Genomic DNA, 15586 nt, shown 5'->3' with positions numbered 1-15586 from the left:
GGTAAATTTTGTCTTTGAGCTAACTCATATATGGTTAGTTAACTACCAAATAAGGACAGCCTCAATCTACTGAGTTCCTGGTTAGTTTTTGTTAAATTTTCTGATTTTGCCAGGTCTCTTTCCCTTCCTCGCCACATTGACCTCCTCCCCTCCCCCAATAGCTTTCAAGTTTGGAAAGGATCCTGGAGCCCATCTAGTCCAAGGCTCTAACTTTACCACTGAAGAGACTGATCCTCAGAGAGGTTAAATGACTTTAATTTTCAAGCAGATAAAAGAAAATTATAAAGACTGTTTTTGAGGAAAGAGTTGGATGATGCAACAAGAATTAAATGAACTTGTTTCTGTCATTGAATAAGTTAATTTTGTGGCTCCCAAGTCTTTTTTTTCCCTATTATTATAAGAGCAGATGAAACAATTTTGAGATATTTACCGATATGTTAAGTTACCCTAATTTTCAAAGTCATCCTTCCATCCCTTCCAGAGAGAACCATCACTAGTAACAAAGAACTTTTTAATGGAGGAGAAAACACATTTATTTAACCAATACATCACTTAAGTATTGTAGTATATATAGTTTCATATAGCCATGTTCAGTCACATCTGCAAAGAAGGGAAGAAAGTTTTTCTTTAAGGACAATTTTAGTCATTTTGTTTCTTCAATTATTTCTGTGCAAGCATTCTTCATGTTGTATTCTTGGTTCTATTTATTTTAATAATAAGCACTTTCTCAGTAGAATTTTTTAATATTCTTGGAGTCTTTTTTGCTATACAACTTATAGATCTATTAAAATTATTTTAAAGGGCAAAGAGGTACATACATGGGATTAATCAAATGTTACTTTGTAATGTTTTTATGTGTACATACATGTATGTATACACACATGCATGTATATAAATATATCATAGCATTTCTAGGCTTATTTCAATAACCAACAAGCCTCTCTCTGTAACAAAGAAATTAAACTCATTAGAACAGTTGCCAATTTCAGATAGATAGATGGATAGATAGATAGATAGATAGATAGATAGATAGATAGATAGATATTCTACTCCAGTAGTTCTCCTTTTTAAAGAAAAGAAAAGGGACTCTCCTAGCGGCTTGGGTTGGGTGCGGCGGCGGGAGGTCCGGGCCGGTGTGATGGCGCGGAAGAAAGTGCGGCCGCCGCTGATCGCGGAGTTGGCCCGCAAAGTGCGCGCCTACCGGGAGCTGAAGGCGCGGCCGCGGGACTCGGAGCGCTTCACCCTGGACTAACAGACGATGACGCGGCCGCGCAGCGGCCCCCGCCTCCCACTGAAAGCCTGTGCCGACGTGCGGCACGAGAGGCGCCTCCTGCAGCTGCTCAGCCGCCTGCCGCTCTTCGGCCTGGGCCGCCTTGTCACGCGCAAGTCCTGGCTGTGGCAGCACGACGAACCCTGCTACTGGCGCCTCACCCGCGTCTGCGCCGACTACACGGCGCCGAATTTGGATCATGGAAAGGCCTGGGGGATCCTGACCTTCCGAGGTGAAACGGAAAGCCAAGAAAAGGAGATTGACCAGGTCATGTACCACGATTGGAGGCTGGTGCCCAAACATGAGGAAGAAGCCTTTAAGAACTTCACCCCTAAGTCAGAGGAAACTGTTCGATATGTGCCTTACCCTCCTTTGCTCCGGGCAATGATCTTTGCAGAACGAGAGAAGCAGGGCAACCTCAGTACTGAGGAGCCCATGATAGATTTGGAGAAAAGATTCTCTTTTCGAAAGCCGAATGCCAATAACCAAGCAGAAGGCACTCCAGTATAAAGGCCTTGAGCGGTTTTGTCATGTGCAGTGTGAACTTACCTGCGGAACATTCTCTTTAATGAAGAAGAATTTCTAGAATGTATGTCCCACAAAACCAGTTTTATTCTATATTTCTGGTGATGCACTGACTGATCTGAGCCGCTAAAGTACTGTCGAAATTTAGCATTTTGTAAGGCCCACGCTCTTTCACCATACCTCATTGTACCACCACTGAGCATTCAGGTCATTTGGGCCTCTTACTCCTTTAGAAAGGGTAAGAGGTGTCTTTGGGAGAGATCACAGAGGCAGAGGTGCCTCAAGTGCTCCGTAGCACATTGTGTTTGTACTTCAAAGTCAGCGGACATTCTTTGAGCTCTTCAAGGAGTCCAGGTAGAGGCATGAAGCCAGTAGAACCATGCTAGGGCTTCCTTTACTTTGTTTCATTTTACCTTTCATTTTACTGGGAGCCAGAACCAGGTTCTGTACGAGTACAAATAAAGGAAGGCAAACTCTCAAAAAAAAAAAAAAGAAAAGGGCATGTTTTCACATCTTTATTCTGGGATCAGTCTTGGGTATTACAGATAGAGAGGTAGATGGGTAGATAGACAGATACATGCATACATTAAGAGACAGAGCTAGAGATAGACAGAAGAAAGAGAAGAGGTGTTGCAACAATCTGGCTAGCAGCTGTTGTGGGGGTGAAAAACCAACACAAGCCCAACAACAAGAATGCTGCAAGCCCAGGTTCTTTTGATCTGCTTTACTAAGGAAATCAATGTTAAGGGGTTCACAGTCTTACTTTTATCCAACATAAAAATATCATTCACTCAGCTCAGGGGGAAAAGCCAGCACCCTGAGCTTCAGAGCAAATACGAACAGAGCAAATAAGCATGAATCAACAGATTTATTTCTGTCTGACAAAATCACAATACACAGTTACCAGAGAAGCATCAACATCTGGGTTTTATTCGAAGCCAGGGAGCTCATAACATGACTGGCCGAGAGTGATGTGCCACTCCTGCTGTGGCTCAGAGCTCCAAAGAAGAAAGCCAACCTCCGGGTTTATTTATCTTGTTCACGGTCAAAGGTGAGTCACACATGGGACTCACCCACATTACCTAAAAGCAACACAAAAATTTCAACCTAAACCCATGTGGTCTAAAAGCCTCTGATGTCACAAGCATGTCACAAACATGTCACTCAAACCCATGTAAGCTATAATCAAGGAAACAAAGGCCAAACTCTTCAAGGGCACTTGGTTGAATAAGTGCTAAAAGCCCATCTTGATTGCCAATACAAGAGGGAGGGACTGAAGTTTGGAGGTAGAGGGAGAGGGAAAGGGAGAAAGAGAGAAAGAAGATAATAGAGAGAAGGAAGGAAAGAGTTAAGGAGAGAAAACATTTATTAAGCACTCAGGATTCAGATGCAAGCAAGGAAAGTAGTCCTTACCCTAAAGGAGTTTACATTTGAATGTGAAGAAACAATGCCAAAAAAGATGGCGGGGTGGGGGGGAGCATTATATCAATACTTGGTTAAAGAGTGTCCTGTAAGCTTGCATTTCCCACCAGATGAAGCAAAAAATAACCAGAGTCCCAGTTTTTAAGAAAAAAAAGGAGGTGATGGTCTCAGAAGAGACTAGATGGTATATTTTGGTTTTTCACTTTTGTTTTCATATTTGAAAAGGATAATTTTTGCAGATCATATTTTCAAAACATCAAACCGTAATTTAGAGCTAACATTTCTCTTCATCTTCCTCACAAATAATGGCCAAGCAAGGAACTACTGAGTTCATAATGGCCAATTTTCCATTTGCCTACCTACAGTCACTGTTGTGCAAATGCTTAGCTCATTACTTTGTAAATTGTTTGAGATACCTTCACTAAAATAGCAGCATATAAACCAAAGTGCTTTTTCTTTCATTAACATTCTCTTCTGTTCAGTGCATATTTGCATGCTTTTCATGCTCTACCGTTCTTTATGATTAAATTAAAAAATATATAAATAAAAGTGAAATTTGAAATGACTTATTTTATGTTTATAAGTCATTACATTTGGACTTTATTTGGTCACATGAGAAAAGGCATAAGAAATAAATGTGGTATTTGATTGAATGCATTGTTTGTTTTCCTTCCATGTAAAGCATTCTATTGAGTGTGTGCTGTTGCATGCAATGATTGTTCCTTCATAATCTGTGGTCTTAAGTAGCATCATTTTCACTAGTTTTTACTTTATTGCAAATGTGCTCTGCAATATGTTCAAGGTATCTTTCATTTACAGGTCATAGATGCTCTGAGGCTCTCTAAAACAAACTCCAAAGTATAGCTGGTGTTCTTTCAGCATGAAATACTGCCGGAAAGTTCAAAATGATTTTGAAAGTATTTCAAAATTTAAAAGCTTCCTATTTGTTTATAAAACCAATGTAAATTTGTGTCTACAATTGTCTGAATGTCGTACATACATCCCACATAATTTCACACACTCTCATTATTTTTAATAGCAGGAGCAGCTAGATAAATCAAGGATGTATCAAAAGGGCAGACAATTACCTCTTTGTTGAGAGAATATTGCATGTGTGGGCACAGTAAAGAATTTATAACCATTTCAAAACTTGAGGCATTTATTTTGCTGCTATTATAAACTAGCAAGTGAAAGAACTTTTAATCATCACAAAATTCTACAGTGATTCATGAATTAGGAACTGGCCTACACTTGACTTCAGTTACTTAAAAATAATTTAGAAGCTGTTGTTCTACAAACTGAAAAACTGTATATTTAAACTGCAAACATTTTTTAAATTAAAGAAAAAAATATCTTCCTGTCCCAACCACATACCATTTTCTTCTTTAGCAAAAAATACAAAATATTTGTATCTTTAGATATAATCATGTAGTTCTGGCCCTGTGATTTAATCAGTATAGTCATCTCCCATTACAGAAGATCATTTCACAGATGTAGATAAGCAACTTTTCTTTAATTTACATCTTAGAGGGTTTCCTAGAGCATTTAACAAGGTAAACAGCTTGCCTACCTTCACACAACTCATATTTTTCAGTGACAGAACTTAAAACTGGGGCCTCCTAACTCTGAAACCTCTATACCATGTTGCTTCTCAGATTTACTCCAGCAGAAATTGAAGCACTACTGTTAAAATTTCATCACAACAGTTTATAAGGAACTGTCCATATTTTTGTTGTTACATGGAAATTATAAAAAAAATATATTACCTTGAAATAGGTGTGCTTTTGAAAAATATTTTCTTATGATTTTGTCATCATTAAAGGATTTTATAATAGTAGCATTATGGAAACATTAAATTAGAGGCACTTAGTTGACACAGCAGGTAGAAAACTGGGCTGAGAGTAAAGAAGATCTAAATTCAAATCTAGCATCAGATACTTACTAGAACTTAGCATAGTGCCTAGAATATATTGCCTAGCAGGCATTAAATAAATGTTTGTTTTCTTCTTTCTTTACTCTTTTTTGATGCTATGTATTTCATAGGACTTCCTTTTTTTCCTTCCTACCTTGAAGGATTAGATTAGAAGCCATATTGCAGAAAGTTAGGAAGACAGTGAGAGGAAAGGAAGTAAAGGCATGGAGTGGAGAAAGCCTCAGGATTTGTCACAAAAAGGAAGTGATAGCTAGCAGAAGTGGCTGTGTAAAGTGAGTTCTTTTGAGGATGGAAACACATTTATAGGCAGTATAGAAGAAACCAGAAGATAGGGAGAAATTTGAGACAAATGAGAGTGCTGTAATAGAGGGGGAAATCTATTGGAGATGCCACGATGAAATGGGATCACTTGTGTATATAGAGCGGTTTGCCTTGAGGGCAGGGGCAGTCCCCAGTGCTCCGCACAGTTCCTGGAACACATTAGAATCCTAATAAATGCTAATTGATTGGCAAAAAGACCACCTCTTCATATGAAACAGTGGTGAAGGAAGAGATGGTGGCAGAAGGCATCTAAATGATACAAAATGATATGAAGAAAGAAGAGGGGGTTTTCAGTGAATGGTTCCTTTTTTCAGTGAAATAAAAGGCAAAGTTCTCAACTGAGAGGTAACCTATAAGACATTTGAGGCAGAATGAAATGGTTTGGAAAAGTCATTATGGTGAACGGGATAACGTTAGATGCAACTCACCTGGGTTGGAGTATGTGTTGCTTTTTGCCTCTCAAAAATAACATTTCTCACATTTCTTTTTGAGTGGTGAGTACAAGATTTTTCTTTTGGGGCTAATATCCATGCACAAATGTCTCTATCTGTAGTAATTCCTAAGGTGGAAGTGGAGGAATAGCATGAAAGGGAAAGGTCTCTCAGCATCTTGAATTACCATTCCACCGGCAGATAGTAATAATTAGTAAATAACAATGAGAGAACAAGGATGTCATCCAGACCCACCAATAAGAAAGCGTCAGGGAAGCTGAATCATGCACAAACTCAGTATTAAATTCTCAGGCCATTAGCACTATAAATTCTGATATTCAGCCTGAGCCATTCATAAGCCCAAAAGGTCATGAGGAAAATTCCTAACCACAAACTTATTTGTGTTATTTTAGGAGAATGAGGGAAGTGGTTACCCATGGAAATACAGAGCAACTTTTTTAGGACTACATGTGCTATATATTTTGTATTTTACCACAAAATACACTATTTTTATGTTGTACATACCCTTTCTTAATACACAGAATGTTTTTCAGTCTTTTCTTCTTTACTTAATATGCTAGCACATAAAGTCATCTATATATAATCACTATAGATAATATGTTGTATATTACTACATGTTATTTATGTTTTTGTTCACCATATAAAACTTTATTTGATGTTGTCTGATGTTTCAAAGGACTTGTAACCATGGCCTTATTTATATACTGTTAACATGTATGATATTGATTGTGGGATATAAATTTAGTGATAGATAAATGCACGTCTGAAATAAATTGTAAGTATTGGGTACACATACCCGTGATTATGCTATCTGTCAACTTATGTTGCTTATCATATATGTTCACATGTATTCATGTGCTTTGCTAGGGGAAATTGTAGCCCATCTGTGGCTAGCTGACTGGCTATGATAGGTAGGTAGTAAAGTGGATAGAGTGTTTGTACTTAAAGTCAGGAAGACCTGAGTTCAAATCCCATTTCAGACATTTATTAGCTAGATGATCTTAAGAAAGCCAATTAACTTTTGTCTTCCTCAGTTTCCTCATCTGTAAAAATGGAGATAATAATAGTTCTTACCTCCAAGGGTTTGAGGGAGATCAAAAGACATAATATTTGTTAAGCACTTTGCAAACTTCAAAGTAGTGTGTGTGTGTGTGTGTGTGTGTGTGTGTGTGTGTGTAAAATAAATGCTACCTATCAGCAATTATGATTGCTTGCTTTTTGTTAAACTAGATTGCATGCATCATGGGCTCTTAAGGGTAGAGAGTCTTCTAGTTTTCTGCCACTATGATGCACAGATATCTTTACATAGGACTTTTCAGTTAACAAGATAAGGAATACATGATATAAGAGACTCTTCCTATGCTTTGATCCTGCTTTTAAGCCCAGTTTAGTCTTATTACTAGAAGATGGCAAGGAAGAGCAAGAAGCTGGTAAACTTGTATTAAGCACATAAACTACATTTCTTTGAACCTTGGAGCTGTAGCTAGTTGCAAAGGTCCATAACCTAAACTATTAATTTGATTTGATAATACACACACAAAGTCAAGTGAGAAATAACCTGGGATACTGATTAGGAAGGTCAGAGGAATGGAGTAAATTATAGCATCTTCCAAATGACTTGAGAGAATCCCTAGGAGCTAGGCTAATTCCTCATAGTTCACTTTGGTGAAATGTATTACAGATGTTAAAACAAAAACAAAAACAGTGGATATGTCAGGATAGACTAGAAGAATACTTAGACTAAACACAGTACCCCTTTTTACTTAGTTATCTTGAAATATGATGCAGTACTTATTAATGATTACTGACTTAATATAACAGCTAAAGGTTGACAAAAAATGTTTTATATACATATCTCATCTAATCTATAAACAAACTTGTAAAGGAAAAGTTACAGTATTTTCATCACCATTTACACATGAGTCTTATAGTTTCTCCACAGGGGAGAATAAGAAAATAGGATCAGAAAGATTTAATGAATTATCTATGGTTAAACAATTAGTGTCAAAAGTGGGCTTTAAATACATGTTTTTTTTTTTCCATTATGTTATATATTTTATATGCAGATATATAACTCTACATGGAAACAAGCAAGAACAAAAACTGGTTGAAATTAATGAATAAAAAGTTTAGGTTGTTTTTCTTTTGGAATTTCCATCACTTATGACATTTGGAAAATAAAATCACATGCCTGTGTGTTGTTTCAGTATAGACTTCTGTCTGAAATCAAATCATCTCTTTAGTTCCAATCTCTCTGTTTTTCATTGAGACATTTTGTTTTATTTCAAAGAAAAAAGGCTTTATTAAAAGAGAGGAAAAGATTGAAATATTTCCTTCAACCATTGTTATAATGTTCATAGTGCTTTCATATAGATAACTGCATTAATTAAGTGCTAAATTTTGAGTCACCACAGCTGTGTCACCCTGGGCAAGTCTCTTAATCTCTCTTGGTATCAGTTTCCTCATCTGTAACATTTGGAAAATAATTATTTCTTATCCATACTATTGTTGTAAGGATGAAATTAGTCATTAAGATATGAACCTTAGATAGCATCTAAAACAAGTTCATGATATTTATGAGATTACAAAATAATCAATATTCTTGCTTATGCCAATAGCTATTTATTTAGATTTTTTACATTTAAATATCTCCACATGAAGGGACTTTGACTGTAGAAGCTTTCATCTGGTGCTTCTTACCTTACTAACATGATGTAGTTGGGGTGACTTAGCCTAGGAAATCAAAGGGAGATTTGCCTTCAAAGGGACCTAAAGTAAAATCAGAACAATAACTTAAATGGAAATATAAGCTTCTCCACTAATCATATCCAACTGCTCTCTATTTCCCTTTACCTGTGGACATTATACCAATTTTAGCTCAAAAAACTGAGTTTCTAAAGAACTAAAAATGAATTATACAGAAAGGGCAATGGAGAGATCTATAGTGAGTGTAATCAGGCTGCAATATATAATCAATAAGGCACTTTGAAGAATAGGAGTTAAAAAATGTTATTAGGAAAATGTATGATAAGAAGAGAAAACTGGTTAGGCACATGGCAAAGGTAAAGGGCATATAGATAACCTGAGTGCTATACCTGTATCCTCATGATGTCCAAAAGAAATCAAGGAAGGCACCCAGCTTTTTTAGAAGGACATTATAAACACCATATAAGATGGACAGGAACTAATGGCTTGCAATCTATATCACTGAAGGGAACATCCAAATCAATGGGATCCCAGATTCATTTTAGGACTTTTCATTAATTGCAAGTATACCACTCAGTCAAAACTCCTCACTTCCTAATTTCTGTTATCCAGATGCAGTGCTCTAGGCACAAGATTTACTTTCTCCTTATTTCTATTTACAGACCCATACATTGCCAATATCTTTCCACATCCAATCCACCTTTGAAGTTCATGTTGTCCAACTACCACTCTTTCCCAATGCTTTGGCTCTCGTTGCTAGCCTGTTATATGAAAATATTTTCAAATTGTTTTCTATTAATAAACATACTGAAAAGCATACTTAGATGAACCAAAACGATAGTGTAAAAAGAAATTAAGTTTCACAAGGTAACAGGACAAATTACTTCTTTTTTTAGAGTTTGTTCTTTCAACTCATCAGACACTTTTTTTCAGGCTGTGGATTACTGCTTTAGGACTAATAAGAAACATTTAATCTTATTTTTTATTTTTAGATTTCATTGAAAATTTATCTATTATGTGAAATCAAATAAAGCATTTAGATTGAGGTTATTATAAGATGATTAATTTGCAAAAGAAAAGCTAACATTTCAAATAGCATGTACTCCCTCCAAAAAAAATGCTACTTTTTTTTTAAAATAAGAGATCTAGGCAATAGAGTGATCTCTAAGTCAGTATGACTATAGTCTATTGATAAATAGGATATTTACTAGACCTGTGATTTCATTGGCATAGAGAGCTCCTGGATTAATAAAAACCTTCTAACAATGCAGGTGGGAGGACACATACTCTGAAATGTAGTCTTAAAATTTGCCTAGATTACCTAAAAGTTAAGTGACTTGACCAGCATGATAGAGGTAGGTTTTGCACTCAGATCTTTCTGGCTCTAAGACCAGCCCTCTTGAAACCAAAGCTTCCTCAGGTCTATAGGTTCACATCAGGATATCCCAATTTTTCAGTTGCAAACCTGCACTGGACATATGAGGAATAGATCATTGTAGGCCTCGGTGATTTGGAAAGGCTTCACATTTGGAATCAAAAGATCAGAGTTCACATTTTCTCTCTGCTAGTCTGTCCAGGGAAATCAGACCATTCACAAATTCAGGATAGGAACTGCAGGCCATTATGACTCAATCTCCTTGTATGATTTTGGGAAAGTCACTTTGTTGGATGGGGAAGCTCAGGTCCAGGAACCCCAAGAATGGAGCTCCCAGACGGGGTCATTGAGACTGAGTGCCCCTCAAAGACCCAAGTACTGGAGAGGGTCGGGACTGTCTGGAATGAATTCATGATCTAAAGCATTCTTTAAGTCAAGGTGGCAAAGATTTATTATGCTTTACAGCAGGCAAGAATTCTTAGGGAACCTGCAAACTTACAGGGCTACAAGGAAAGTTTAAATATGAGATTTGGGGGTAAAACCTGTCAATTAAGTTTTTTGGGGTGGGATTAGGGAGTGGTTAAAGGATGGTCAGTTCTTAAGGGAACATGCACTTTTTGTATCTACTGCACAGGTATCTTAGCCAGAGTTCAATGGAAAATAGCCTAAGGGGGGCTACCTGGGGGTGGGGTTTTGACTGTGAAATGTCACTACTCAAGCAAAGGTCATAGCTGACTGGGAATATCCAGGTGGCTTACATCAAATGTCTTGTTAGACAAGAGGAATGTAAGGGAGTATACATTTGACGATGTCTAGGATACATATCAGGAAGGTCAGTAAGTAGTAAATATTGTTATGTCCCAGTGCAGAGCCAATTAGCAATACAAAAGAAGTCAGACCAATAAATTCTATATGTGTGGCCGGCTGCTGTATCAGGAGGAGAGATAAGTGTTTTGCTAAGGAATGGTGCCCTTGAACTGGAGAGAAACTACTAGGGCCAATGCTTTGAAGCTAGGGCGAGAAGTGATTATAGAACTGGGTTTCAGGCATAGGCACCCAAGCAGAGGCTAAGGAGAAATGTTAGAATTAGGGTCCAAGCACAAGCACCCCAGCACCACGTCAACTTGACCGCTCTAGGTCTCAATTTCTTCATTTGTAAAATGAGAGATGAGTTACACAAGCTTTAAAGTCCCCTTCCAATGCCAAATCTATATTCCTAAATTGGACTTCAGAAAGATGTTCTTGAATAAATGTGATCTGAATAGGTAAAGTAGGAAAGAGAGTACAACCTGTTTTGCAATAACTCGACATATACGTTCCTTAAAATCACAGTGCTATGAAAAATTGTCAAATAAACAACACAGGGCTTATGGGAAAAATGAAGTTGGGGTACAATACTTAAAAATTTCATCAGTGATTTTTTTAAAAATAGGAACCTAATTAAAACAGTAGCATAGTTCTTAGACATGTTAAATGGTTAAGAAATATGTAAATATTACATTAAATAGTGTTGATGAACTCAATCTACAACCAGACTCCCATGAGCCAGGGGAATGTATAGGGGACAAGGGTTGTGGGGTGGAGTATTTGAGTATGGACACACAGTTTTCTGGCCACAGCTCCTATGGCACCAGGCTATATAGAATCAATATGGCACTTTACCTTGAAAAAGACTTGAAGTTTGAATTTGGTGGGTGTCTCACTCGAATTCCCCACAGCCTAGAAAAGAGGAATAGCTTTCCCAGCATGGGCTCCAGGTCACATAAACATTGCTAGCCTGCACCCTGTGAGGCACATAGGTGGAATGGTACTGTGACCACAATCTGCAGGCCTGTGCCACAACTCCTCTGCTACTTGCCTGAAGTCTCCTCCCCCATCTTGGGTTGTTTATACTGTAGCTGTGCAACATTATCATCTGTCTCAGGGAATTTCCCATGGCAGGTGGCTAAGGAATTGTGCACACCAAAGGATCTGAGTCATTATCTAGTTTGGTTTGGGGTGGGGGTAGGTCTTCCTGTTTGTCCTTCCCTTCCATGCCCACCTCTCCAGGCCTCCAGCTCTCACCCCACTCCGCCTCATAACTCCTCCTTCCATCAGTACCTCTCAGTGAATTCTGGGTCAAGGAAGATAAACCTGCAGCACCTTTCCCTCTGTCAGAGCCAGAAATCTCTTCCTCACAAGCCCCACAGCGCACTACCATGACGCAGTTTCCTCTGCTAATAAATCGCCCACAAGCAAATGCAAAATTTCTGTTATACTCCAATTGTTCCCTAACATATCAATCAAGTTGGAATAATTAGATTTTGGCAGAATAAGTGTTTTGGCAGAACTGACTACTGTAAAATGAAAAAAAAAAGCATTAGGAAAGGTGGGGAGCACCTTGGTCAATTTCGCTAGAAGAGTGATTTCATACCAGTGAAAAGTCAGACATGGGACAGTCATGTGCAGGTGGGGCTGCACATCTTCTGAGTTCAAATTTGGCCTCAGACATTTACTAGTTGTGTGATCCTGGGCAAGTCACTTGTTTGCCTCAACTCCTCATTTGTAAAAAATCAGCTGGAGAAGGAAATCGCAATCCACTCCAATATTTTACCCAGAAAATCCTAAATGGTGTCATGAAGAGTTGGGCATAACTGAACAACAACAAAAGTCAGAGATGTTTTTTTTGAAGGTAAATCAATGTAACATCATAGAGGCCTTCGAATATTATGTTAAAGAATTTAGACTATCCTATATGCAGTGCAAAGAGTTAAAGGTTTTTGAAAAATTGGGCACATTTTATCTTTAAGAAAGTTCTCTTCAGCTCAATCACTGAATTTCATTTTATTTGTAAAAAAGTTGCTTATCATCCCTCCCTCCCCCCATTGTCTCTGTATACACAAAAAAACAACAGAATCCAGGTTGTTGTTTTTTGAGCTGTTTCATGTTTTAAAATTAAATTCAAAGTTTTTTTTTTTTAATTTTCTTTTCAACTGCATGAAACTCCATGACAGCTTTTGGTGAATTTTTCCTTTTTGTCTTCATGATTTTTTTTCTTTTACCTATATTTGGGTATGTCTTGTCCCTCATATCACAGCTTCTGTCTTCTACTTTGTTATTCCTTTGTTATCTCTTCAGTGTACCTAGTATGGTTTGCTCATCACAACAGGCATTCAATAAATAGTGTTGACTACAACGTAATAAAGATTAATGATGGGTAAAAGGGATGTGATATCACCAATACATAGGATAATATATTTTCTTAATGGCTATAATATATTAAATCTAGAAACACCCATTCCCCAAACACTTCCACCAAATATCACGATTTAAGTGGTTCCACTTTTATTGTGACATTTTGAATCCTAGTAGGAAGTCTCAGGAAAGAATAGAAATAGTTTAGAAAATAAAATAGTCTGGTCCTAAACAAATAGATTGTGAATGTACTGTAGTGAAATGTACTGTAAAGGAAAACCTCAGTTAACTAGGACTCAATAAAGCCTGGAACTTTAATTTACCAATTTTTTTTCTTCATTGTTTTGAAGCATTAAGATACAACAACAAGCCAAAAATTCAAGTTTGGTCCTGTTGCTTTAAATTTCCATATATGTCCTAACGTCAAAATGCATACAGTCCATATCCTACACCTACAGACTATGTGTAATGTCTAGCAATAGTTATTAATATTTAAAATGAAAGGGATGACACCATATAAATTTCAGTGTCATCAAAGGAAAACTAAATGAACTTCAGCATCCTTATCTTAGAATATTCACCAGGAAATGGGCATTTTAGAAATTTTCAATAAAAACAAGGCTGAAATTAAAGATAACTTCCCTTTATCCCTTAGGTAAGCAAAATTTCAGCCAACCAGAAGATCCTAGTTATTACTCACTTCATGAATTTGAGGTTTTACTGGATATATGGAGTTTAGTTTTTTTTTAATTAAAAATATATTTATCACAGCTTAAATACTTATAGTTGGAATTTAACAAACATCACAAGGGTTTTTAAGTCTGGGGCCCTTCTGGTCAACAGTGATAAAGCAGTAAAAGGAAAAATCCTGGGTGGGGGGAGCATGATAAATTTAATAAGTAATTAGCAAGGTGCCAAATCAGTTCCCGATATTACTTGCTAATTGCCTTAATGATAATGTTCTTTTAAAGGTCTCATTCCCAGTTGTTCTATTTTGGCATTTCTGACAGTGGGGATTACTTTGGAGCTAATATTAAGTAATGATGGCTAGAGGAAGGCCTAAATTTCAGTAACAGTAAGAGTAACTCACATTCACATAATGACTTAATAGATACAAAGGTTTGCCACATACGAACTTTGTCATGTCAAGTGAAAGTATTATTGCTCTTACCTTACAGATGAGGAAACTGAGGTTCATAGTGATTAAGTAATTAAGCCATGGTTATAAGGGACAACGCTAGTATTAAAAACTCAGTTGAGAAGTTTTGTCTTTAACTCAAAATACCCAAAATGTCTGTCACATTTTAGAAATATTGATGATCATTTAATAAAGGAATATAAAAATCAACATAATAATTATATATGTATATACATACATATGTATGTGTATATATGTATGTGTGTGTGTGTATGTATATCCCCTGAGGATAAGAGCAAGGTCCAAAATAAACTTCCTGAGTGAACTGATGTTGTTTCCCACTGCAAGTACCCTCTAGGAATCTGTTAAAATTGGAGAGAAGAGGACAAGTCAGAAACAGATGTCTTTGAGACCTACTAAATGGACTTCTGAGCTATTTTAGTAGATTATTATCTTTATTTCAGAGAAGAATAAATTGAAGCACACAGAAGTGAAATGATTTTTCCCATGTGGTCTGGGCTGGGACTTATTCAGCCCAGTCCCCTTACAGTTCAGGTGTGATACTGGAACAAAAGGGCAACTAGGTGGTACGGTGGATAGAGTACTGGGCCTGCAGTCAGAAAGACCTGAGTTCAAAACCTGCCTCAGACACTTACTATGTGACACTGGGCAAGTCACTTAAACTTATTTGCCTCAGTTTCCTCAACTGTAAAATGAGCTGGAGAAGATAACAGAAAATATTCCAATATCTTTGCCTAAAAACAACCCAAAGAGAAGACTGAACAAATTAGAACAAAATGAGACACTCAAAACTTAACAAAAAGAGATTCACTTGGCCATAGCAGAAGTATAGCCAACAAAAATAGGCATTGAGAAATCCTTCTGTGAATTGATTCAACTGAGTGAAGTTCCCTTCACAATCCACCAACCAAGAATCTGTGAGCCCCTCTATCCCATGTTTGGGCAAGAAGAAAGTCAGGTCAAAAATCTGAACTTTTAGTATCCTGAACCCACTAAATCTCAAGGAATGTCTCAATAACTTTAAAAAAAACAAAACAAAACAGAGTAACCTTCATGAGGGTTAGGAGTTAGGATATTGTTTTTAATTCATCCTTAAAGTTTTCAGGGCACCTTTCACCACTTATATGACTTTAAGACCGTTAGTACTCAACCCTTACCTGGGTATTCAAGAAGCTTAATACAGGCAGTACCAATGGAGCAGGAGAAGGCTAAAACAGAAACATAACATGAACACAATAAACAATCTAAT

At 37.1% G+C, this 15586-nt stretch overlaps 1 pseudogene; it reads left to right on the top strand.

The window, feature by feature from the left end:
* The first annotated feature begins 1138 nt into the window (after positions 1–1138).
* On the top strand, positions 1139–1784 carry LOC118852000 (annotated as a pseudogene).
* Positions 1785–15586: the final 13802 nt, after the last annotated feature.

This window comes from Trichosurus vulpecula, chromosome 5, assembly GCF_011100635.1.
Source record: "Trichosurus vulpecula isolate mTriVul1 chromosome 5, mTriVul1.pri, whole genome shotgun sequence".
Lineage (NCBI taxonomy): Eukaryota > Metazoa > Chordata > Mammalia > Diprotodontia > Phalangeridae > Trichosurus > Trichosurus vulpecula.
The sequence above is the reverse complement of the archived record's forward strand: the minus strand, read 5'-3'. Positions and strand labels throughout refer to the sequence as shown.